The 25626-nt window shown below is 46.0% G+C and overlaps 1 protein-coding gene and 1 non-coding gene across 3 annotated transcripts in view; both read right to left on the bottom strand.

The window, feature by feature from the left end:
- Positions 1–25626, bottom strand: part of Cryl1 (crystallin lambda 1) — a 114707-nt gene that overhangs the window by 55505 nt on the left and 33576 nt on the right. The gene's annotated exons all lie outside the window — the stretch shown is intronic.
- Positions 5641–5763, bottom strand: LOC114693909. The gene has a single exon (XR_003734621.1). It is a non-coding gene; the product is annotated as a small nucleolar RNA SNORA26 (small nucleolar RNA).

The following is a 25626-nucleotide window of genomic DNA, read 5'->3' as shown; positions in this document are numbered from 1 at the left end:
AGTTCTCTGTTTCTGGTTTCTTAAGGGGGGGTCTTGAATTTCAATAAAATCTCATGTTTGCATAGAAAGCATTCTTATCCACTGAGCTATCTCTTCAGCCTCAATTTTTTTATGTATCAATTAAAAATAGACACACACACACACACACACACACACACACACACACACACACTGCCCATCAATGCTTGAGGCAGGTGAGAGAGTTGCTCCTGTCCCCCACTAGCTGCAACACTTGGGAGAGCAGGCCCTGCACCTTGCCTGGGCAGCACAATAGAGCCAATCCTGTTGATGGAGGTGTGGGTGAGACAGCCCCAAAGCTGTGAGCATCAGAGACCTGCCCCCATTCCTCACCTGTCATGTGGCAGCATGGGCCAGGGAGAGATGCCCTCCCCCACTCCACCCTACCCGGCCCATCAACACCTGAGGCAGGTGGGAGAGCTGGCCCTGAGGTCCTAAAAGAGGGACAGTATAGCACAAATTGTTAGAAGGTCTTATTAATAAAAACAAACCTGGAGCCAGGTATTGGGGTGAACACTGAAAGATCAGAGAAGCAGAACAGGCCACAGCTGACCTCACCTTGGCAATTCCTCAGCTGATTCTGTTTCTTCAGACTGAAAGCCTCTGAGTCCTCACTCGAATGGATCTCAGCTGAACTGCTGATAAAAGCCTAAAAGCTTAACCAGGCTCTAGTTCCTGGTCCTCACACCTTATATACCTTTCTGCTTCCTGCCATCACTTCCTGGGATTAAAGGTATGTGTCACCATGCCTGGCTGTTTCCTGTATGGCTTTGAACTCACAGAGATCCAGACAGATCTCTGCCTCTGGGATGCTAGGATTAAAGGTATGTGTGCCACCATTTTCTGGCCTCTATATCTAGTGACTGTTCTGTTCTCTGACCCCAGATACGTTTATTAGGGTGCACAATATATTAGGGGACACAATATCACCATAGGACAACTGTCCCTGCTCCTCATCAGTGGCTCCTACATCATGGCAACACCGTGGAGCTGGCCCTGCAGATGTAGGTGTGGGAGAACCAACCCTGAAGACACGAAAGTGGGGGAACTGGCCCCACCCCTTGCTTGTTACTGCAAGGGGTGAACTAGCCAGGGCAATGCAGGAGAGCTCATCTTCGTGGTGAGGACAGGGGAGAGCGGGTGGGCCAACCAACCCTGCAACGACCCAGGCCCAGAACCAGGGTTATGTGTTGGCCTACCCCAACATCCACCGCATCTGTGGTCTGCTGGAACACATGAAGGGGCCAGTCCTGCAGACCCAAAGCTGCAGGATCTCCATGACACAGGGCAACAACAGGATATTCAAGAGGAGTCCCAGTGAGGACCCAGCACTGATAGCGTGGCAGAAACCAGACCAGTGGCTCTTTGCAATGAACACTTAGATGTAAAGATACATGGACAAAAGGGTTTACTGTGTGACTCACTGCGTCACACTGCAGCTTCCATGATGAAATTGGTTTTTCGTTTATTTTTTCTCTTAAATTTTATTTTTTAAGGGGGGAGGTTTCAAGGGCAGAGGGTGGATACAAAGGGACACAGAAATGAATGAGATGGAGATGCATGATATGGAAGACATAAAGAATAAATAAAGTTAAAAATAAATACATACATACATAAATATATAAATAAAAAAAACTGAACTGGAAAGGCACAAATAGGAACACTGCAAGTCTGAGGCCAGCCTGAGCTACACAGCGAAACCCTGTCTCAAAAATCCAAAGGCCGGGGCTGCAGTTCCATGGCAACGTTTGCCTAGCATTCCAGGGTCTATCCCAGCACTGCAAAATAAACCAACAAGCAAGCAGAGAAGTTTGAACTTAGAAAAAGGAAAGTCAAAGGGGCCAGGGGAGCCAAAATAATTCTGAGGAATTATGCAGTTCGATGATACACACTCTAAGCTCCTCGCCTGTCTTTCAAACGCTAGGCTTACAGGTATGCGCCACCACACCTGGTTTCTGAGGGGCTGAGGCTCAAACCCAGGCCTTCATACATGCTAGGCAAGCGTTCCCTACTAAGCTGCATCCCTGCCCCAGAATGGGTTCTTTTAGGGCCGTGACATTTTTTAATGCTTTATTTAGTTGTTTTATGTGCGTGTGACTGTGTACCATGTGAGGTCAGAAGATGATGGCAGATCTGGACTTACAGGGCTGTGACGTGGGTGCTGGGGTTTAAACTCAATTCTCTGCAAGAGTAAGATGTGCTCTTAGCCACTGAATCATCTCTCCAGCCCCCAAGTCTATGAGTTTTATAACTCACTTGTGTTTGTGTGCGTGCAGGTGCATGTCAAAGTCCATGTACGTGGAGACCGGAAGAAGTCAACCTCAGGTACAGTCCACCTTTTTCATAGACAGGGTCTACTCGACGTGGAGTCTGCCAGGTGGACTAGCCTGGCTGGCTATAATAGAGCCCCAGGGGTCCACCTGTCTCCACCTTTGTATCCATGACCAGACATCTGGGGATCAGACTCAGGTCCTTATGTGTGTGTGACAAAAACAGTCTACTGACTGGAACATATTCCCAGAACTACAGGTCACTTTTAAAAAATATTTACTCACTTTTTATATGTATATATGTATGTTTTGCCTACATGTATGTCTGTGTACCACATGTGTGCCTGGTGCCCACAGAGGCCAGAAGAGGGTGTCACAGCCCCTGAAATAGGAGTTATAGACAGTTGTGAGTTATCGTGTAGATGCTGAAAATCAAATCCAGGGCCTCTGAAAGAACAGCCAGTGTTCTTAACCACTGAGCCATCCCCCCAGACTCCTATATCTCATTTTTGACACCCTTTTTACTTCTAATTACAGACTCCCTCCCTGCCTCCTTCTCTCTCTTCCTCTCCCTTCCTTCATTACAGGTCTCACTATGTAAAACTATGCTACCCTTGAATTCACAATTCTCTAGAGCAAGCTCTGTTTCTGTTTTCAAGTAGAGAATGATGTTTAGAAACCATTTGCCCATATTGAATAAGCACGTTTGCTGGGAAGCCCCTTCTAGAAGATGAGGGTGGATGCACACAGCCATGCTCACATCTCCACAGCACTGCTATGGGAGACAAGAGATACGCAGTGGACAGTTTATAGAGAGCTAGACAGAGCATCACACTAAGGAACCCACCCTGCATTCCATCAACAAGCAGAAACAACAGGCGAGTTTTAAATGATGGAGAACCAATCAGAATGGTCATCTGGAAATCTAAAACAATGGCAGAGGAGAGAGAGGAGAAGCACATCTGAAATGAATTCATGAAACAGAGTCACTCCCTAGGGCTTGGGTGGACATGGGGGGTCTGGAACTGAGGACATGTGCCAGGCATCTGGCTCAGTGAGCTGGCAGATGGAGGCACCCACAGAACTCTCTAGGCTGAGGATACACATGACTGTCTTGGAGTAGGTGGATGTTAGGATATGCTTTCAACGCTCACACTGTAAAAGCAATGATCAAATCTGTGGCACGAAAACAGGGCAACAAAATAAACTGTGACAGGTTTGAGCACTGTCCTAAGGAAAGTTCTGGAAGCCTTCCAACCTCTCAGGCAGAGATTTTCAGTGACTTGCCAGTGTGAATATTTCCTTGGCACCTCCATCACCTAAGAAGCCATTACATACCAGCACAAGACATTTAGCAGCCTACACTTAGAATAATAACTAAGCAGTCGCCCCGCTCTTTACCATATTTTCAAGGACAGATCACAGGTTTCATCAGCTCAGCCTTGTCTAGGCCTGTGGCTATGCCTAAACCCAAGGCTCCCATCACAAGGGAGCCAGCCTCCAGTCTGGCAGCTCATTTCATTCTGGCCAACAACAGGGGCGGTAACCAGGTTTCCTCCTTCCTAAAGTCATGGGTACACCGTTTTATCTTCTAATACCTGCTGGAATGTGCTTCCCCACAGCCTTTTTCTCAAAAATCAGCCAAATGTGAAAAAGCAGAGAAATCTGTTTATCATCACTGATATTTCCAAGCATTTCAAATGATACCCGGTACATGGCAAGCATTTTATATGCCTTTTCATTTCATTCTCAGAGTGAGGCTGGGGAGATGTCTCAGTAGGTACAAAGGCATGAGGAGGACCTGAGATTATAGACCCAGTACCCACATAAAAGCCAAGAGTGGTCACACATGTCGGTAACCCCAGCCCAGGGCTGTGGGGCAGCAGAGGCAGCCAGTCAGTCTCCCGGTGAAGTCCAAGTCTACTGAGAGAGCCTGTCTCAAAAACTAAGGTAGACAGCAAAAGAAGACAGCTAGTGCCAAACTCTGGCCTTCACACACACACACACACACACACACACACATAAACAAATGAACACACATACGCTACGCAAGCATACACACAAAAATAAATAAGGAAATTTCGGAGTAACCACGTTGTAGTCTGGATTTGAAATGACCCCCAATGGCCCATGTGACAAAGGCTGTCTCCAGCCTATGACACTATTGGGAGAGGGAACTCTTAGGAGGTAGACCCTAGTGAAAGGTCACTGGGGCCCCCAAGTGGGAGGGGCAGGATCTTAAAGGGAACTGTATGACAGGTCCTCTCCTCTTCCCCTTTCCTCCCTGGCTGTTCCCACCATGATGGGCCTACCATATCCCAAGCCCAAGAGACCAGTGATGGAGAGGACACCGATCATATTCTTGGTTCTCTCATATTTTACAACTGAGAAACATTCCATGAACTCATGGAGCTAAGAAGCAAACAGGAGTGAGACTTGAAGCCAGGTCTGTCCAGCCCCCAGGCTCAAACAGGACAACTAACCTCAGGTTCCCATCCAGGAAGCCAGCTCTTAGTGACTCACTCATATGTCACTCATAACTGCCAGAGACACCTGTGTGTGAGCCTCTTTTAAAAACTAAGTATTTCTGGGGCTGAGATGGTTCAGTGGTTAAGAGCATTGGAAGAGAGTGTGGATGGATTCCCTTACTATAGTTGGAAAATTGGTAAAATGCCACATTTTGGATATTCTGATAGCATGGTGTGACATAAGACAGCATGAGCTGGATATACATAAGTCCTTCGAGCCAGATACATGAACACAAAGCATGAAACAAACACCATCACATGTCCACAAGGAGGCTACGCACAGCTCTGTGGGACATCACTGTATATAAGGCAAGCAAGTAAGAAAACCTAATACCTATCAAACAGGATGTATAATCTATAATACGGTCATATTAACTGACATCAAAAGAACAAAGGGGAGGTGATGTGCCAGTAAGAACAGACTTCAAAAAGCAGAAGACTAATTTCAAAAATATACACAGCGCGCCACGTTTAAATCAAACTTAAATATGTACGATGAGTATTAAAATACAGACAGGAAGATTACCCATCAAATTTGTAGCGATGGTGCCCTTCAAGGAGAAGGGGTGGGTAACAGTAGGGAAGGGCCCACGGAGCACTTCGGAGACATTTAGTCTTCTGTTAAGAAATAAGGGACAATTCAGGAGCTAAGAACAATCATTAGCTTGTCAGTTCAAGGTTGTGGTCAAATGTAAACAGCATCACTGGCTGGACTTTTCTATTTTTAATTTCTCATAGTTCGTGAAAAGCTAGTTTTTAGGGAATATTAAACTCCTAAAAACACATCATTTTTATATCAAATTGATATTTCTTCTTTCTGCTTTAGCTGTGGCTCCAGAAAGGGTCCAAAGAGAAGGTTTACAGTATCTTTTTGGGTTTTATGGAAACTTCCTTTACCCTTCTGTGTGTTTGTCTCTTAGAGGATTATGTCAACCTAGAAAGAGTGCAAATCACCACCCACCACTCACCACCTGTCTTGGTTTGTTTAAGACAGGCTTGCCTAGACCTCTCTCTTCATTCAGGCTTAAACAGTCAGTAATCTTCTCTCTAGGCTCCCAAGTGCTACAATTACAGCCATGAGCCACAACACCAGCTCTACTCACCTCTTAAAAAATGTCATCATTGCATTTGTGTGTGTGTGTGTGTGTATGTATGTGTGCATGTGCGTGTGTGTGTGTGTGTGTGTGCGCGTGCATGAATGCGTGCATGCGTGTATACGCCATGGTGTGCAGGTGGGAAACAGGACAGTTTGCAGGCGTCAATTCCCTCCCTCCATCATGTGGGTCCCAGGAACAGAACTCGGGTTGTCAGGCTTGGTGACAAGTGACTTTACTCACGGAGCCATCACCCTGGCCCTCTACTCAACTTTTGTTTTTAGCTTTCAACATTACAAACACTGCAGTGATGAACACACAGAATGGAAGCTTTTGTGCCAATGGGGACTGTTTCTAAAGGGCAGGATCCTAGGCTTGAGACTACAGAGTCCACCCATTTAGAACAAATAAGATGACATGCCAAAAGGGATTATAATGAAGTCCTTACCCCTAGTACCTATAAATGTGACCCAACTTAGACCTCTATATAGGGTCTCTATAGATAGAACAAAGTTAAGATGAGGTCTTTTGTGGACCTGTGGCATCAGACTAGAGGAGGCTCTAAATCCAGTGACTGATATCTTCCTAAGAGGAAGGAGAGGAAGGGTCGGAGAAGAGAGACCAGGGCACTGGGAGCAGGACATGTTAAGATGGAGGCATAGATTGATGCAAGGCGGCTTTCTATCTGAGGATACCAAGGCCATCTCCCAGGAAGCTGGGAAAGCGCAGGCGTGACACTGGCTCACACTTGCTGCAGGGAGCAACCTGCTGGTGCCAATGCTGGACTTTCAGAACCCAAAGAACTCATTTCTCTTGTGTTTGTGGTGATTTGTCATGGGGGCCCTAAGGCACTGGTATAAGGGAATCCACTGGAACTCTCTGGCCTGGCACTCCACCACCAAGAGCATGGGGGCACACGCTCACCAAGGCTGCTTCAACAATCTTTGATTTTTACCAATTTGATAGGAGGAAATGCTTCAGACTTCCATGGGTTTGAGCTCTTGTGCATTGTATGTGAATCAGTCATTCCTAATGTCTGGCCATCTTATTTGTTTGGTTGGTTGGTTGGTTGGCTGGTTGGTTGGCTGGTTGGTTGGCTGGTTGGTTTTTGAGACAGGGTTTTTCTGTATTGCCCTAGCTGTCCTGGAACTCACTCTGTAGACTAGGCTGGCCTTGAAATCAGAGATCTGCCTGCCTCTGCCTCTCAAATGCTGGGATTAAAGACATGCATCACCACCGCCCAGCCAACATCTTAACATTGCACTTCTAGTATCTTTGTTTCATAGAAGTTCTTTATGCATTAACTTTTTGTTTTGTTTTGTTTTTGAGACAAGGTCTCTCTATGTAGACCAGGCTGGCCTTGAACTCAGAGATCCTCCTACCTTTGCCTCCCAAGTGCCGGTGTATGCCTGGCTACATTACCTTTTTTGAAATGTGTTTTGATATTATATATGTTCTCCCAAAATGCCATTCGCTGTCTGGAAAGTTTTTTAATCTGATATAGACTAGTCACATTTGTTCTAGATTCCACTTCACATCAGGAAATCCCAGACAACTTTCAAGAATATAATGAAACATTTCACATAAAAAAAAAAAAAAACAAGCCGGGCGTTGGTGGCGCACGCCTTTAATCCCAGCACTCGGGAGGCAGAGGCAGGCGGATCTCTGTGAGTTCGAGGCCAGCCTGGGCTACCAAGTGAGCTCCAGGAAAGGCGCAAAGCTACACAGAGAAACCCTGTCTCGAAAAACCAAAAAAAAACAAAAAAAACAAAAAAAAACCCAAACCTACAGTTGGCCACCTTCACTATCACCTGAGAGAAAAACTCATGACTCTTTTCAAAATGACAATGATGCTTTCTGCCCAAACGTCCCCTTTAGTCAATTAATTTTTTTTCAAATGTTTATTTCATTTGCTCTTATTTTTCAATGACAGAGAAGTTGAGAACCCCATATCTGAAATACGTGGGACCCAGAAGTGTTTTAAATTGGGGCATTTTTCAGATTTGGGAACATTAACTTACACATAATAAGACACCACGGTGCTGGGATACCTGTCTAAATGAAAAACTGGGTTACTGTTTCATGTATACCGTGATCTGGTCTAGATCTAGAATGTCTCCCCAAAGACCCATGGAATGGTCACCAGCCTATGGAGCCACTGGAGAATACAGAACCTTTACACTGTGTAGCTTTATCTAGGGAGTCTCTTTCTGTTCACCCCAGATAGAGAGGGTACCCAAAGATCCCAGATCAAAGAAAGGACAGCATCTAAGTCCAGTTTGCTGGGCTACTAAGTTTACAGGGGTTATCTGCAGGCACACCAACCACCCCAACACGGATGATGCCTCAGTTTACCACTCAAGCATCCCCTCTCCCAGCAGCTGGTTACCATTTACATGACTTTGGTAAAAGACTTTGTGAGTCTTGGGGATTGCATGATCTGTATGCCTCCTACCTCCACCACAAAAAAGGGAATGTGTGGAGACGGGCTGTGCCCTGCTCCGAGTGACTTCATGTTGTGTGAAACAGTAGTTTTCAGGCTGTGTCTTGCCCTGGGACCCCATTTTGCACTCAGCATTTGGCTCCATTTTGAATGCAGAGGAGGGATGACTGCATCACATTGGGCACTTAACATCATCTACGAGGAACAGAGTGATACGCAGCTTATCCCTACAAGTAACCTTACCGAAGCAGATTGGAGACACATGGGCACAGAGTGCATCAAAACCCTATCTGGAGAGACAGGTCTAAGAACTCACCACACATACCACATGCCTTTACCTGGACCCTACAAGAGCGAGCCACCTAATGTGATGGGTATGTCCCCAGCCAACCTGTTATCTGACCACCAATGTGTGCATCAAGGGAAGGATAGGCAGACGGCTCCCATGTGCCCAGGGCTTCATCTCGGTGTAGTCCCCACAGCCTTACTCCTTGCCTCCCACTGTTTACACGTCAGCTCTGTGGACTCCGGCAGCCCTCCAAGCAGTATACCTCTCTCTTACTGAAGCACCTGCAGTGACTCTCTGCTTCTGCCCCAGCAAGGCCTTCTTGGAACTCTTCGGACCTCTTAGCCCCTTTGTTGCCATTCTATAATCTCCACACATATGGAGATAGATAGCCCTGTGTGAGGTGATCTTAGAGTTCATTCTAGCAATTAAGACTAGAAGAAAAGAATCTGTTTGCCACTGGCCAGCTATCAAGGGATATCAAGACTACTTGGCAAACTGCGGACAATAAGAGGTTCCTTGTGAATGTATTGTTACTCGATAAATTCTGAAATTGTGGGAAGATACAAAGATGCCTGCTGTGCTTGGGGAAGAAAAAGCTACACAACACTTAAAGAGATGGGATTTTTTTTTTTTTTTTTTTTGGTTTTTCAAGACAGGGTTTCTCTGTGTAGCTTTGCGCCTTTCCTGGAGCTCACTTGGTAGCCCAGGCTGGCCTCGAACTCACAGAGATCCACCTGGCTCTGCCTCCCGAGTGCTGGGATTAAAGGCGTGCGCCACCACCGCCAGGCCCAAGAGATGGGATTCTTGTTAGGAAGTTAGTCACTGGGATCGCGTCCCGAAAGGGTATGAAGACCCTGGTGCACCCCGTCACCACCACCCCCGCCACCCCCATTTCCTGGCAGCCATGAAGTGACAAATCTCTGCTACACACTCTTGAAGTGACTGGCTGAGATGCAGTAAGCCCAGAGCAGCAGAGTCCAGTGGTCATTGTTACATCATTAGACCCTCTAGCTGTCCCCTTCTCCGTCCAAGCTCAGTCTCTCCCTCTCCAAGGAGAGCTGAGGAGAAGCATTCTGTGACCCTGCAGGTCTTGCCACTGCTCAGATTCAATATAACCATGAATTATCTGTGGTGCAATGTGTGTGTGTGTGTGTGTGTGTGTGTGTGTGTGTGTGTGTGTGTGCGCGCGCGCGTGCAGAGACCAGAAGAGGGCATCAGATCTCCCGGACCTTGTGAGCTGCCTGATATGGATTCTGGGAACCAAACTGGGGTCCTTGACAAGAGTATCAAGTGTCCCTAACCTCCAGACCATGTCTCCACCCCTCTAACTTTACTTTTATGGATGCCTTGTGACTTCTAAGTAGGCCTGTAGTGTAAAGACACACCCACCCACCCTAAAATAAGCCCTATAAGAGCAAGAAACTGTACCGTGTTCCCTGGGATCTAAAGGGAACTGTCGGAACTGAAGAGTCTGCCCCATCTCTTCAGGACCCCACTGCATGACCCGATGCTACACCTTTCCTGCTCCATAGAACTGAAGGAATCGAAGGCTCTCTCTCCTTTCAGGCCCCACCGTGCTCCCTGTGGTGTGCTACTGTAGCTGTCCTAATGGCCTGGGAAGTGACAGTCCTTTCCTTTCAGAACCATCAGTCACCACACAACCTCTCTCTCCAAATACTCTCCCATTTCAAGGCCAGATCTTGCCTGCCCGTGGCCATGAGCCTCCTCTACTAAAGCTCACCTACAGGGTAATTTCATTTCCTCTTCCTTTCTGTGAACCACTATAACATCGTTAGCTCTAACAGGCACAGATAAAACCTCGGAGACTGAGCTTAAACTAAGCGCTCCTCTGTCTACACTGACAGTCTCAGACATGTTGTCCCAGTGACAGAAGTTCACTTACATGTGCCTTCCCCACATACCCTGAGTTATTAAGCATATGTATGAATGGAATAAAGTTTTATAAGAAATTATTGTAAAATTTTTCCATTTGTGCCATCGTGTCCATACTCAAGAAATTTGGAGTTTGGGAACATTCTGGATTTTAGATTTTTTGGATTAGGGATGTTCAACTTGTACCAACAACATCAGTTTGTGTAGAAAGGCAAAATAATTTCTTTAACAGTCCCTCCAAACGTTCTAAGGCAGACAATAGCTGCAATTTAAAGGATTAGGACTTTTAAACATCCCAACTATTCACCAAGTTTAGCAGCTAAAGGACGAATAAACAAAAATGTCACAGCAGGGAACAGCGTGAGCAGAGCCAGAAAACTAAGCTAGGAGTCACAGGATTCCACAACTACTCCCCACCCTGCTGACCCGCTGGGTGAACTCAGGCAAGTCACCCAACCTCTTTGGACCCCTGAACCTCAGAGAAACAAACACACCACGGTTCAGCATTGAACCAAAACACTTCAGTGTGCAAGGTTTTCTGGGGCTGGGCCGGGGTGAAGAGTTCCTAAGCACCCCTCTGGAACAACTGGGAGGTTAGGTTTCATTTTCTCCCTTAAGAAAGGAAAGAGCCCTTAGCAAGCATTTGGAGACCCCCTTCCCCTCGCCCACCTCCCCACCCCTCCCACCCCCAGGGCCTTCAAGTGGGCAATTCAGCCCTTGAGCAAGAGTCAGAAAAAACAAAGACACAGATCACACTGTGGTTTTTGCCACTCTCAAGCAGGTGGGCTCACATCACTCCTACTTGTACATTATTTTGGACATCTCCTCTCAGCACAGACCTGGCACTAGCCCATAATGAGCTTACCAGACAGTGGCAGTCATGATCCTCGTGCCTCCTGAAGTCAGGACCTCAAGGGCTCCCAGCTGTCCTACTGGCAGAGGTGACAAGAAACTCTTAAACAAGCATTAAAAAGCACAAGAGACAAAGGAAAATGTTGATAGATTCAGCCGCATCAGAAATGATGATTTATGTGCATAAAAGGACACCAAGAACACAGCAGGGCACTCTTAAAACAAAGGATTCAGTGCATAAAATACAAAAGCAGTTAGCATGAATCCATTAAAGAACTGTTAAAAGATCTTACTTACATGGTCCAGACAGGCTCTATACCACAGGCAGAGAAGGATTTTAAAAGCTGCTCAAATACTCAGCCTTTCAGATAAAGGAAGCACAGATTACAGGACCCTCCCCAGAATGGCAAACATTTATATCTCTCAGGTAGCTCTGGTGAGAAAATAAATTTTGGTATGCTCCAGAAAAAAAGTGTGTGTGTGTGTGTGTGTGTGTGTGTGTGTGTGTGTGTATGTAAGTTGTACACATGTATACTTAATTACTCCATATCTTATTCATACAAATACATTTATACATATGTGTATACATGTGTAAATACTCACTAAAGTATTCTTATTATTTAAATATAGTATCTTATTAATTCTTTGAGAATTTCATAAATGTATAAAATCTATTTTTTTAAGACAGGGTCTCATGTAGCCTAGGCTGGCCTTGAACCTCCAATCCTCCTGCCCCTACCCCCTGAGTGATAGGATTACAGGCAGATACCACCATGCCTGGCATTTGGCATTCTTTATAATTCAACTTACAATAAGCTAATAGTTCCAGACACCTATCAACCGAGATTAGCTACATTGTGCAATATTTAAGCATGGCAATGAATGAAGACAAGTTGTGGAGTAACACAGACGGAAATCATTCATATAAAATCCAAAATCACCCAATACAAACTATGGCTGCATTTACCTGTAATAAAAGTAAACAGTGGGGCTGGGTGTAAACATCAGTGCCAGTTCTCACCTGGCATAAACAACTCTGGGTATGAACCGCAGTGTACACACACACACACACACACACACACACACACACACACACACACACACACACGCGCGCACACACACACACACACTATAAGCAGCCACTGTGGCTCACATCAGCAAGCCCAAGAGTGATTTATAAATACAACTACTTTAATCTTCTTTATATGCCCCTGAAGACAGACAGGCAATATTTCACACCCAATCCTGCAACCGGGTTTTGAAAGTGACCAGAAAGCCTTGTAGAAGGTCAGGTCTGGGCCAACATGCCATTTCCTGTAGTTACCAGTCAAGTACTTTCAGCTACAAGCGCTCAAACACCTAGTCCAACCTGCCTGGAACAAAGAAGAAATTCTGGTTCATTACACAGGAGGACTAGACCTGGGGAAACTTGGGGTGCAAGTCCCACAGCAGCTGCAGCTTCTCTCAGCTACACCTTCCTTCTTGTATCCTCTCATCATGAGGCCAAAGGTAAGATGTCTACAGTACTCTTTGCCTTCAAAACCGTGAAGGGGGGCGCCAGGGCGTGGGGGAAGGGTGGTGTCTGTCTGTCTGTCTGTCTATCTATCTTCAGGAAACTTGTCAAGGTCTGAATGGGACCCTTTTCCTCCTTGCACCAAGGCCTGGCCTCCCAGGAGACAGAAAGCCATGCTGGCAAGGCATGGGTTCTCCCACAGGGGCAGAGCAGATCAGGTCCATCCCTACAGCCTTTATTACACCCAACTGATTCTGAGCACAATATAAACAGACCTTGAGGGGTGTCTCAGTCCATCTTCTATGACTAACAACACAATACCACAGACACGGAAGAGTTGAAGGCAAAGAAGTTTTGATGTAGCTCACAGTTCTTGCCATAGGTTGAGGAGCCTCATGTGGTGATGGCCTCCTTGCTGGCCGAGTTGAAGGTATCAGAGGGTATTAGGTGTTTAGAGAGAGGCCTGGCCATGCTGGCTTGTTTGTTTATTGAAACAGTCTTGCCTTATAGCCCAGGTTAGCTTTGAACTTACAACGATCACTCTGTCTCAGTCTCTGAATACTGGGATTCCAGGTGTGCACTGACACATCTGACCCAAGCTGGTTTTTAAGGCAGACCCATTGTATGGGTAGATTGATCCACTCATGAAGGGAAGGCTCTAGTTACTTCTGAAAGTTCTCACTTGCCCCACCTCTTACTATCTCAAAATAAAGGTTAAATTTCAAAGAGAGTTCCCGGGGACAATGTATATTCAAAGCATAGCAAGAGGAACTCAGCATTTAGAGCACATTGGACAAGTTTAGGTTGGAGGTCAGTCTTTTATACCTACTGGCCCTGGAGAAGGCCATTGGCTGAAAGGGCCTAAAACATTGGTACAGAGCTAAGCCATCTCCCCTATTAGCATTCCCCTCATCTCTCATACATTCTGAGAACATGTGTGTAAGAGTACCATGTGTGTCTGGTGCTCTCAGGCCTAGGGTGCACAGAACATTCCAGCATGTGTGTATGTGTACCATGTGTGTCTGGTGCCTGTGGAGGTCAGAGGGCATTGGATCCCAGGAACTAGAGTCAGGGTGGGTTCTGGGAACCAAACCCAGCCCTCACAAATGCAACAATTGCTCTTAACTCTCTTCAGCTCCCCACATATGCTCTTTTTGAAGCAAACAAGACTTTTTTCAAATAAGAATGCATATTCAATAATTTTTTCACTTTGGTAAACCTGTATACAAAAATGCACATAGATTAAAAAGACACACACACACACACACACCAAAAAAAACCATAGTAATGACTATTCAGGCTGCATATCTCCTGTCCTAAAATCTTGGAGCAAGAAGTGTTCTGCATTTCAGTTTCTTGGGTTTAGAATATTTGCGTAGACTTTGATGGTTGAACATCTCTAATTCACAAATCTCCAAATCTAAATGCTCCTGAATCTCACATATTCTGAGCATTATGAATTTTGTAGTTTCAGACTGGAGATGCTCAAGATGTTGTAGGAAATCAGTCACTGATGACAGTGACAGCAGATAGATACCACACTTGCGTATTTCTAAGCCTGAATATGCGCCAAGTGGCTCTTTCCTCCTTGCTGCAGCGTTATGGGGAGTCCGCATTATCTCTACCTCCACATGCAAAGGGGAGACTAACCGTGCCCAGACCTTTCTCTCCAGCACTGTCTGCACCTCTAGAAAAAGGAGGTCCAGCAGGCTAAGGACAGAGCAGCTGTCTTCAAGCATACTCCTGTCTCACTAAAGCAACCCTTTTAGAAATGTCCAGTGGGGAGAAGACACCCTACTGGAATGTTCTGTGCACCCTAGGCCCAAGCAGCCAGTGAAATGTGTGAGTTCTGAGTTGCTGAGAAGGATGAGAACCCCCAGGGAACCTCTGGACTCTGGGTGGGGCCAGGCAGGTGAGAGGAGTCAGAGCTGCAAACTGGATTGGAAGCCAGCTGGCCCCTTGGCATTGGGGAGGTGGATACTCTCTATATTCCCTACTGGGCTTCTTTCTTTAGGTGCTGGTAGGATTGGGTTTGGGACAGAAAGAAGTTGAGTCAAAATTACAACCTTCAGCCTGATTCACACCCACCCACCCCCTACTGACTGAGGTATGGAAAGAAATACTCCACTTTTCTCATCATGTGAAGGAAGATAGCATGAAATTAGTGATGCATGGTCACAAATTGAAGAGTCAGCAGGCAGAGCACACAGGTCAGATCTCACAGTGGCCCGTCAGCATGCTCTCTGTTGCCATATATTTTATTTTAAGGAGTCACTAGGCTGGTACACTTTATGTGGAAATTTCTAGACTTTGAACCACTAGTGAATCATTCAGACAAGAATTTTTTTCCCCACTGCAGGATGGAATCAAAGCCCATGGGGAAGCTAAGAGCATATCTGAATGACAAGGCTGTGGTCCCGGGCCTGCCTCCCCAACACAGTAACAAGGTCTCTGTGACAAAGCAACAAGCATGCCACAGAAATCCTGGTCACAGTGTTACTAGGAGGAGTACACAGGAAATAATGCAGAGACTGGAGGAGGAAAGGCATTAAAGGGTGGCATGGGAGGTAGCGGGCTCAGGGTAACCGATACTTCAGTCCTCATTTTATCATTGTTCATACAACAGAACAATGACTCCCACATATTCCAATGTCTTCTCAGGAAAGTACCACAACCAAGTTCATTGTTTGTAAGAAAAAGAGAAGTCTCTTGCCGCTCACTCACAATGTAATTAGTGAAAGGCACCGGTTTCCCTGAGTTTCTTAATCTCTGGGGAAGGGATCCCCTGCCTGTGGGCTGGGGAGAGAGTGACGGCCAAACAAAAGCATCCAGCACAAAGAGAACAGCACAGTAGATGGTCCTGAGCTCTACAAAGGACAACAGCTGGATGCTGACAGTGGCTACCGGGAACTGCCCCAGTTAAGGGATGAGACAGACAATAGAGTTTGGGGCTTGTTTGTTTGTTTGCTTGTTTGTTTGTTTGTTTGTTGGGGTTGTTTTTTAAGACAGTATCTTGACCTGTAGCCCAGGCTGGCTTACTATAATGGCCCATGATAACTGATCTTGAGATTCTCCACCCCAGCCTCCCGAGTACTAGGCTTACAGACACACACTGCCATGCCTGGCTCAATAGAATTTTAAGGGACTGGATGTATATTTGTCATAATTCCACTTTCTGCCATAACTGTAGCTGTTAAAGCGCTCACTCACTCGGTGACTCAGCGCTCACCTGAGGTTCCAAGCAGCAGTCACATGATGCCCACCATGCCTGCTTCTCCAGCTGCAGGTGAACTGTGACCTCCTCTGCAATGGCTAAGTTATGAAGTCCGTTCGTGTTCCACAAACAACAAACTGATAAAGCAGAGGACAACGACAAATGGTTTGACCAGGCCCTGGTAACAACACACATCATCCATGCATGGTGTCCTCGTTTGGGTAAATAACTATAATTAGCGATATTTTTTCACAACCAAAACATGTATCTCAAGGTTTAGCTTGAGGAAAGAATAAGAGGGAAAGCTGGGAGGAAGGAAGTGTTCCTGGCCCTTCTCATAAACCAGTCGCCACCCCGGTTCCCCCAACCCCAGATGGAATTTTGCTATTCAGTTCCTAGCAATTCCAGATAAGGCTACTGTCGAGCTCAGAAAATGATACCCAAAGTTCGGTGACTTGACATGCTGAGTCCATTGAATTAAAGAAACTTAAATTAATTAAAGGAATTGAAAAACTTAAAGCTGCCTCTGACGAAGTTCATTCCAACCTTCCACCACGGGCAGAGAGATCTGTCCAAAGTTCCCTGTGCACACAGCATTGCCCACCTTGGGCAAGGAGAAGGCAGGGCTCATACCCCATCCTTTGGAGGATCAAAGTGACAGTCTCGATGACCCATATCCCAGGTGTGTAGACAACTCACTGATGCCGATTGCCATGGCTTCCGAGTGACAGAAGAAAGGCTTCTGCTTGGGACAGTGGAGGCCATCAACTGAAAGGAGCCTTTTGATCCCACCCCACCCACGGCACCTCACAGTTTCTGGACATCGACATTCAAATGAAAATAAACAACTAAGGCAGTGCAGAGTCAGCAGCTAGAAGTCCCCCCAGGGGCTGAAGCTACAGGGTGAGTGGCAGGAAGCCCAAACCCCTGGAAAACCAAACAAACAATAACGGACAACTTTGCGTGCAGCCACCCAAACGCCAGAGTCCCGTGGTCCGGGCCCAGCACGGAAGTCTGCCCCAGGAGCTCCTTATCAATATTAAGTTGCTGGGAAGAGTTCCTCATTCGCCTTTTAAACAGGCAGAGGCCCTGGTGTGCTCGGTACAGTACGCGGGATCTAATGGACTTGGAGAGCAGCACCACACAACAACGACCATGAGTGAAAACACTTAGGGGAAAGTAAGTGGGAGCAAATGTCACACTTGTTAAATCCCCTCGATGTTTCTGAAGCTTTAACTATGTGTGCCAGGTGGGCTGTGCCTTCATAGGGGCTTACTCAGCAAGCATGAGACCCTATCTATGGTTGGTCTCCAGCACTGAAAGTGTGTGTGTGTGTGTGTGTGTGTGTGTGTGTGTGTGTCATGGCCACTCTTAGTGGCATCCTGTGTTTCTGGCCTGATAATAAGATCAAACAATTATTTTCCTAACTTGAATTTGTCTATTCTATTTAACATATTTTTATAAAAATATTCAGATACATACTCATTTTTACTTTGAGCATGAACTGAACAACCTACAATTTGTAGACCATACTGGATAATTAGATTCTGCCTACACTGATGATATAATTAGCACAAAGTCAAAAGTCTATATCAGAAATCAATTGTTCCATCCTCCTAAGAATGTTCTGTGGGGTCCTCTTCAGGGATTTGGACTTTCTGTTTTAAACTCAGAGGACAGCAAGGTCATTAGGCTTGTTTCTATTTTTATTTTTATTTTTTGAGACAAGGCCTTACTATGTATGTTGACCAGGCTGACCTCAAACGGGAGAACCTCCAGCCTTAGCCTCCCAAGTGCTGGAATTATAGATGTAGCCAAGCAAACTTGACAAGCAAGAATATCAAGGTTGGGCTGAGTGTGGTGGTACACACCTGTAATTCCAACACTTGGGAAGAAGAAATGCAAGGATCAGGAGTTCAAGTTCAGCCTTAACTATATAACAAGTTTGAGGCCTTGCTGGACTATATGAGACTCTGTCTTGGAAGAGAAAAGAGAGGAGGGGAGGGAAGGGGAGTGGAGGGAAGAGAAAGAAGAGGGAAAGGGAGGGGAGAGGAAGGGAGGAAAGGGGAAGGGAAGGGAAAGGAGTGCAGAGGGCTCAAGTTGGGTTCCCAGCACACACTTGGTAGCTCACAATGTTCCACAGTGTCCGTTCTAGAGGATCTGGTGCCTCTTCTGGCCTCCAAGGGCACCAGGCAGGCATGCAGTACACTGATATACATGCAGGCAAACACTGATACACATAAAATAAATAAAAACTTTAACAGTAAATAATTAGGCTCTGGCCAGGCGATGATGGTGCATGCCTTTAATCTCAGCACTCGGGAGGCAGCCACAGGTATATGTCTATGAATTCGCGGCCAGCCTGGTCTACAGAGTGAGTTCCAGGACAGGCAAGGCTACACAGAGAAAGCCTGTCTCAAAAAAATAAAATAAAATTGGGCTCAAGATTTGGCAGAGCAGTTAAGAGCACCTGCTGCTTTTGCAGAGAACCTGGTCCATTTGCCAGCACTCACATGGTGGTTCCCAGGCATCTGTAACTCCAGTTCCAGGGGATCTGATGCTCTCTTCTGGCCTCCTTCAGCACTATGCACACACACACATGGTATAAATACATACATCCAGACAAAGCACACATACACATACAATAAAAATAAATAAACCAGGCATGGTGGTGCACTCCTTTAATCCCAGCACTCAGGAGGCAGAGGCAGGCAGATCTCTGAGTTTGAGGCCAGCCTGGTCTACAGAGTGAGTTCCAGGACAACCAGGGCTACACAGAGAAACTCTGTCTCAAAAACCAAAATAAGAATGACAATAATAATGATAGTGATAACAACAACAATAATAATAATTTTTAAAGGGGAAGAGGAAGATAATATAGCACCCAGCAATATGTATCAAGAGCCAGCCAGATAAGAGTGTTCATCTAGAAATTCCTTTTTTTTTTTTTTTTTTGGATTTTTGAGACAGAGTTTTTCTGTGTAGTTTTAGTTCCTGTCCTGGATCTCGCTCTGTAGACCAGGCTAGCCTCGAACTCACAGAGATCTGCCTGCCTCTGCCTCCTGAGTGCTGGGATTAAAGGCATGAGCCACTGCCACCTCGGCTAGAAATTCCAATTTTTTTTTTAAAGAAACTTCCTTTTAAACAGTAACCCAAAGCAGGAGGAATGCTGTAGAGAGATAATGAAGTCAGTGTGATTAGTTAAAGCTCAGTATTGGTTTGGTTAGGTTGTTGTTAAGAATCAGTGGAACTGTGGGGTCACCCACAATAGGCAAACATTCCCCCTCTGAGCTCCAGCCCTAAAGCAGGTACTGAAGTAGCCATAAGAACATTACCTTCAGAGCCCTGACTGTTCTATCAACAGACCTGGGTTCGATTCCCAACATCTACACAGTAAGTCACAACTGTCTATAACTCCTGTCCCAGGAGATCTAGTGCCCTCTTCTGGCCTCTGCACTGCATTCACATGGCACACATTTACACATGCAGGCAAAACAATCATACACAAAAAACAAAATTTTATTTTCAAAAAAGAACATTGCTTTCTACTCATTAGTTAACTGAGCTGATGTATTTACAAGGCAGACTGCTACAAAGACCCTAGAAGAACCACGCAGGCTCTAAGAACAGAGTTACCGTTGGTTACAGAAGCAGTCACCAAACTTATATAAGTAAGGACCCATTGTGGTGACGAACGCAAAAACAATACAGGAAGTGAAACGGGGCAGAGGAGTAAAAATGTAGCGAGAGTTTAGGGGTAACTCATTAGACCTTTCCTTCTTTCTAGCACCCGGACTTTGTTAATATCGCCAATGTGTTTGTTCTTGTTTGCTGACACAGGGACTCTATATGTCTAGCCTTGAAGTCACTATGGAGTCCAGGCCACCTTGCTAAGATTACTAAGGCCAGCTGCTGAGATTACAGACATATAACCCCAAGTCTGACTTGCCAACATTTTTTTTTTATTTTACAACACCATTCAGTTCAACATAATAGTCACAGATTTCCCTGTTCTTCCCCTCTCGCCCCCTTCCCCCTCCCCCCAGCCCACCCCCCATTCCCACCTCCTCCAGATCAAGGTCTCCCCCGAGGACCGGGATCGACCTGGTAGACTCAGTCCAGGCAGGTCCAGTCCCCCCCTCCCAGACCGAGCCAAGTGTCCCTGCATAAGTCCCAGGATTCAAACAGCCAACTCATGCAACGAGCCCAGGACCCGGCACCAACGCACAGCTGCCTCCCAAACAGATCAAGCCAAATGACTGTCTCACCCATTCAGGGGGCCTGATCCAGTTGGGGGCCCCTCAGCCTTTGGTTCATAGATCTTGTGCTTCCATTCATTTGGTTATTTGTCCCTGTGCTTTATCCAACCTTGGCTTCAACAATTCTCGCTCATATAAACCCTCTTCTTTCTCACTAATTAGACTCCCAGTGCTCCACCAGGGGCCCAGCCATGGATGTCTGCATCCAGATTCCTCAGTCCTTGGATGGGGTTTATGGCACAACTATCAGGGTGTCTGGCCATCCTAGGGTACTCTGGAATTCCTTCCAGACACTGGCTGGCCAGCCTGAGGAATGTCAATCAAAGTGCTAGGGCTGACCGTGGGCCCAACCCTAAGCAATGTCACATCACTAGCTTTCTTCATCTTCTATCCTCATGCAGCTCACTAGCAAGCCTCAGGCCATCACTGTATGTCTGTCACCTGGACGGAGTTCCATCTCCCTGCACTCTGAAGCCAAGCTCCCTCCACGGCACACATTCACTCATCATTGCAATCCGCCCTGAAGCCTAGGTCAAAATCTCAATTGGCCAGGTCCCAGCCTCACAGAGTGCAGATGTCAAAAAAGATGGCACTGAATCCTTAAAAGCACATGGCACCATGTGCAACTTGGATGAAAGAAAGCAAGCCAGAGTAAAGTCAAATTCAGACCTATGCTAACCTTCACCGGGTTAGGACCAGAGTCCACCGCCTTCTACCATTCTGCCCGGGACATGCCTTCATTCTAGTTATGCAAGGCAAAGGCCAGAAAGAGCGAATTGCCATGGACTAGTTTCCTACTGATTTTGCAGATCACAGTCTGAGACACGCAAGTCATACCCCAGCTGCTTCGTCACTGAGGGCTTGTAAGGTAAACACTCGCTGGAGGGCCAGTCATGCTGGCCATTTTCAGGCCTTCCCTGCAATCAGGTGGAATGCAAAGCCCAGCCTCTCCCACCTGTGGCTTCACTGCCCTTTGTTTACACCGTGACTAATCACTTTCTCAAGTTCTGGTTTGGTCACACAACCTAATACAGTCATGTGTTACTTGATGGTAGACATATTTCTGAGCGCAGCATGAGGAGGTTATTGTGTGGTTGTGAGGCCATCCTAGGCTGTAGTTACACAAAGCTGGCTGGTCCTGGTCAGGTGCTACACATGGTCACTCATGAGGCATGGTGGGGGCTGAGGCAGGGACTCAGTGGGAGAGAAAGGGCCTGGGGTGCCTGGATTCCATCCATCCCTAGTACCACATGTAAAAACAAGACATGGTAAGTTTGAGGTGTATAAGATTGCTGCCAGCATCACACACTTACACACACACACACACACACACACACATTGTTTTGCAGTAAGTTTTCTGGGGTGCGTGTATGACAAGGTCTCACATAGCCTAGGTGGCCTCCAACTATACACGCAACTGAGGATGACCTTGAACTCTTGATCCTTCTACCTCAGCATCCCAAGTGCTGGGATTACAGGATTAACCACCATGCTAAGATCTACGAGAAGTTTTTTTTTTTTATAAGTGCAGGACCTACACTTTAAAATAATGATTTAAAAGCATAGTACAAGCTGGGTGTGGTGGTACAGGCCTGTAGCCATTATAACATAGAGGCTGAGACAGGAGAATTACTACAAGTTTGAGGCCAAGCTAGACTACCTTTTAAATTCCAGGTCAGCCTGGGCTCAGTAAGATTCTATCTCAAATAAATAGAGTAAAATAATAATAAACAAAAAGTATACTACATTAAATATACATACTAATATCATTGTTATTTATTATGATGGTTAAGTATTATATACTAAATGTAATTGTACCACTAGTATAAGACTTGCACCTTGGTAGGGCAGTTTGTACAGCATCATCACAGGTATGATTGACACATTGCAATATGATATCAGGGCATCGATGGGCAAAGAGGTCTTCCAGCTGTCATATAATCTTTTTGGTCCTACAGCAGTAGTCTATGGGATCCATCACTTGGTCATGCAGTAAGTATGTGACTCTGCATACTACAGCAAAAAACTTGCCTCGTATGTTGTATGTATATGGTAACACATTTTATTTCTTGATTACATTGTATCTTTGAAAGCTAAACATGGCCCAATAAAAGAGGCCAAAAAAAAAAAAGAAACTGGGAAGAGGGATGGAGGAAATGCAAATACACAGCTAGAAAGCACCTCCTGCCTAGGTCTGGAAGCACACTGTTTGAATGTGGCAAGAGAGAACTATCAGAAAAAAGAGAGTTCCGGTAAGAAGAAAGATGGACAGAATGCTTTTCACATTTTGCGAGTCAAATAATGAAGCTGTGTTCTTCTGAATGACCCCTAAGCAGAGGGGGCTTGCAGTCCTTAGGGTCTGGACCGTGGGGACTCTAAGATACAACAGACTTCTCTGATCACCAAGTAGCCAAGAGTGTCCAGGAAGCCCCTCTCTTCCTCACCGTCCTCCCCGCTCAGTGCTACCGCTAAGACCATGCGTTTTCCTTCGACCAGACCTCTGATGTGTGACAAAGCCAAGTGAACCTTCTTCCCCCAAAGGTGGTTTTCATCATGACACACCTCAGAGACCTTGCCCAGGGCCTCGGTCCACACACACTCTCTTCCTGTCACCACCTGCTCTACAGCGTCCAGAAGACTGCCGATACCAAGATAAAGTCCTTCTTTGTCAGCAGCAGACAAAACCCACAGCCAGGAGGGCAAAGGGAGGAAGAGCTGGTGCCTTGCATGCAGAAGATAAGAACTGTCTCAAGGACTTTCTAGAATGCCCCACCAAAAAACGTCCTTCACAGCTACATGCTCACCTGCCCTGTATGTATGGACTGCTATGTCCAAGTTTCTCTGGAACATTCTGGGAGGTATCACACAACTCGGGAGGTGCTCTTCGGGTCGTCACTCCTCCAGGCAGCTGATGTCAAGCCCTGTCTCAGTCAGTTCCCAAGGCCCAGGGCCTCAGGATGGAAGCGACTTACTTGAATCTCTTCTCCCTTTTGCTGACAAAACTTCCCTTCCCTTGTGCACACCTATTGCCTGCCATAGCTTGCATCTGAATTACAACCTTTTTTTTCTCACCCCTGAACAAATTCTTTCTGCTTGAAAGTATTTCCTGTGTTTCTTTGCAGCTTTGACAATTTGTAAGCCAGACAGGGCACTCCTGGCCCCTGGGACCCAACCTGCAGACATCAGTACCATTAACTCTTAAAACTGAAGAGGTCCAGCAAGTAGCAACGTTTTCCTCCCGTTAACAAAAAGCTATCTGAGGAACGCCGGCTGGGGAACTTTACCTGAAAATCAAAACAGTCTCACAAGAGTCAAACTTCTTCCTAGAGAAACTGACAAGGGCAGTGCACAAGGCATTCTGTTGCTTTGTAGTAACAAGTCAACTCAATTCCATACTTAGTATTATCTGAAAAAATCATTCGCATGGTCTGAGGATATAGCTCAGTGGTTGGATGCTACACAAGGCCTGGATTCTACTTCCAGCATTAAAAAAAAAAGTCTTTACTGAGAATGTATGTATTTCTTTTGTTGCTATCATGCCCTAAAATAGACAATATAACCACTATTTTCTTAGCATGTTGTATGAATTATTATAAATCATTTGGGGATGACTTAAAACATACGGGAGGGTGTGCATAATGTCTGTGCAAATGCTACCCCACGCCATACAAGGGCTCAGAGTTTGGTATCATAAGAGGGTCTTAGAGCCAGTCTCCCACAAATGCTGATGGACAGTTATGAATGGCCTTCAAGGATGTTCTTACTAGGCCAGAGTAATGGCTGGGGACAGCAATTTCAACCCTTGGGAAGCTGAGGCAGAGGGATTGGAGAAGTTTGAAAGGAGGGAGAATCCAGGAACACTGTTGGTGAATGGCAGCACAATCCTCACACCACAGTTATTCCCTCTTTACACAGGATGGTAGGACAGAGAAGCTACTTTCCACCTCAAGGTCACCTCAGCGGCAGAGCTGAGCCCTGAATCCCAGAGTTTACAGCTCTAAGAACCAACCTGCACTGTAAGTGGTGAATTGGGGAGGGGCCAGGGGGCCTGGGACAAGGACAAGCACCTCCTGTGTAGTCAGCAGGAATCAGCAAAGAAGGCCCTGGGTCAGCACCCCTCCACGCTCCCAATGAAAGATTATAAAACACAAACAAAAACAAATTTAAAAAAAACATGCCACAGAGACTCTACCCGGACTCAAACCCTAAAATATTTATGGCCCAGACCTTAAAGAGAAGGTTTGCTGAGCCTTGCATCGGAGTAAGCTTTACTAGCACTTGAAAAGGCAAACTGAGGCCCATTAAAATTTTAACAGTTTATTTGAGCAAACAGTGATTCCTGAAGTAGGCACCAGCAATCCCAAGCGGGTCTGGGCTCTGTCACTGGGGTTGGCAGAGAAGGCTTGCCCTGGATACCCTGATTGGTGACAGTCTGAGCAGTGGTCTCATTTGACAGTCCAGTGGAAAGTCCCTGGTTACCCAGGAGTGCTCAGTGGCCCTTTGTAATGGGCTACGACCAAGCTGCTTTCACACAAGCCGGGGAAAGGGGCCACTGCAGCCCAGCGAGCTCCCATTAAGTTGTTTTAGACACAAACCTTTAGCAGTCAGTCAATCAATAGTAACACATTTACAATAATAATTATTTTAGTCTTTAACCCATAAAGATAACCTCAATATGTTAAATTATATTGTTTCCTGGGCATTAATGCTCCACTGTAAAAACACAGTTAATGATTGAATGGTAGGCGTGCAAACGATTTCCCAACCCATAGAAATGCATAGTTGTGAAGGTCAGTATGATAAGGACATGGAAGACATGGATGTACTGTATTATTAAGTACAAATGTTCAGTCTTCAGGCTGCCATCAAACCTGGTATGTAACTAAGGGCAATCTGCAACTTCGGCTCCCCCTGCCTCCAAGTCCCAAGAGCTGGGGGTATAGGTGCGCACGCAGAACCACATCAGTTTATACAGCACTGGGATAGGACCTGGGCTCTGTGAGCGACAGCCTCATGCCCCATTTCTAAAATTCTGAATAAATGAGGGTTTAGTTTGTTTATTCTTGAGACAGAGTCTCACACTATAACCAAGGCTGGCCTCAGGCCCACTAATGTAGCCCAAGCACCCTCAAACTCACGATAATTCTCCTGCCTCAGCCCTCCCAGTGGCTAGAATTACAGGTATACAACTCCACATCCAGCCCACTTTCCTTATTTTAAGTATTACTAGTGTTCTGATCCAGCTTATAAAAT

Source organism: Peromyscus leucopus, chromosome 9 (genome assembly GCF_004664715.2).
Source record: "Peromyscus leucopus breed LL Stock chromosome 9, UCI_PerLeu_2.1, whole genome shotgun sequence".
Taxonomy (NCBI): domain Eukaryota; kingdom Metazoa; phylum Chordata; class Mammalia; order Rodentia; family Cricetidae; genus Peromyscus; species Peromyscus leucopus.
Note: the sequence above shows the minus strand (reverse complement) of the source record. Positions and strands in the feature narration are given on the sequence as shown.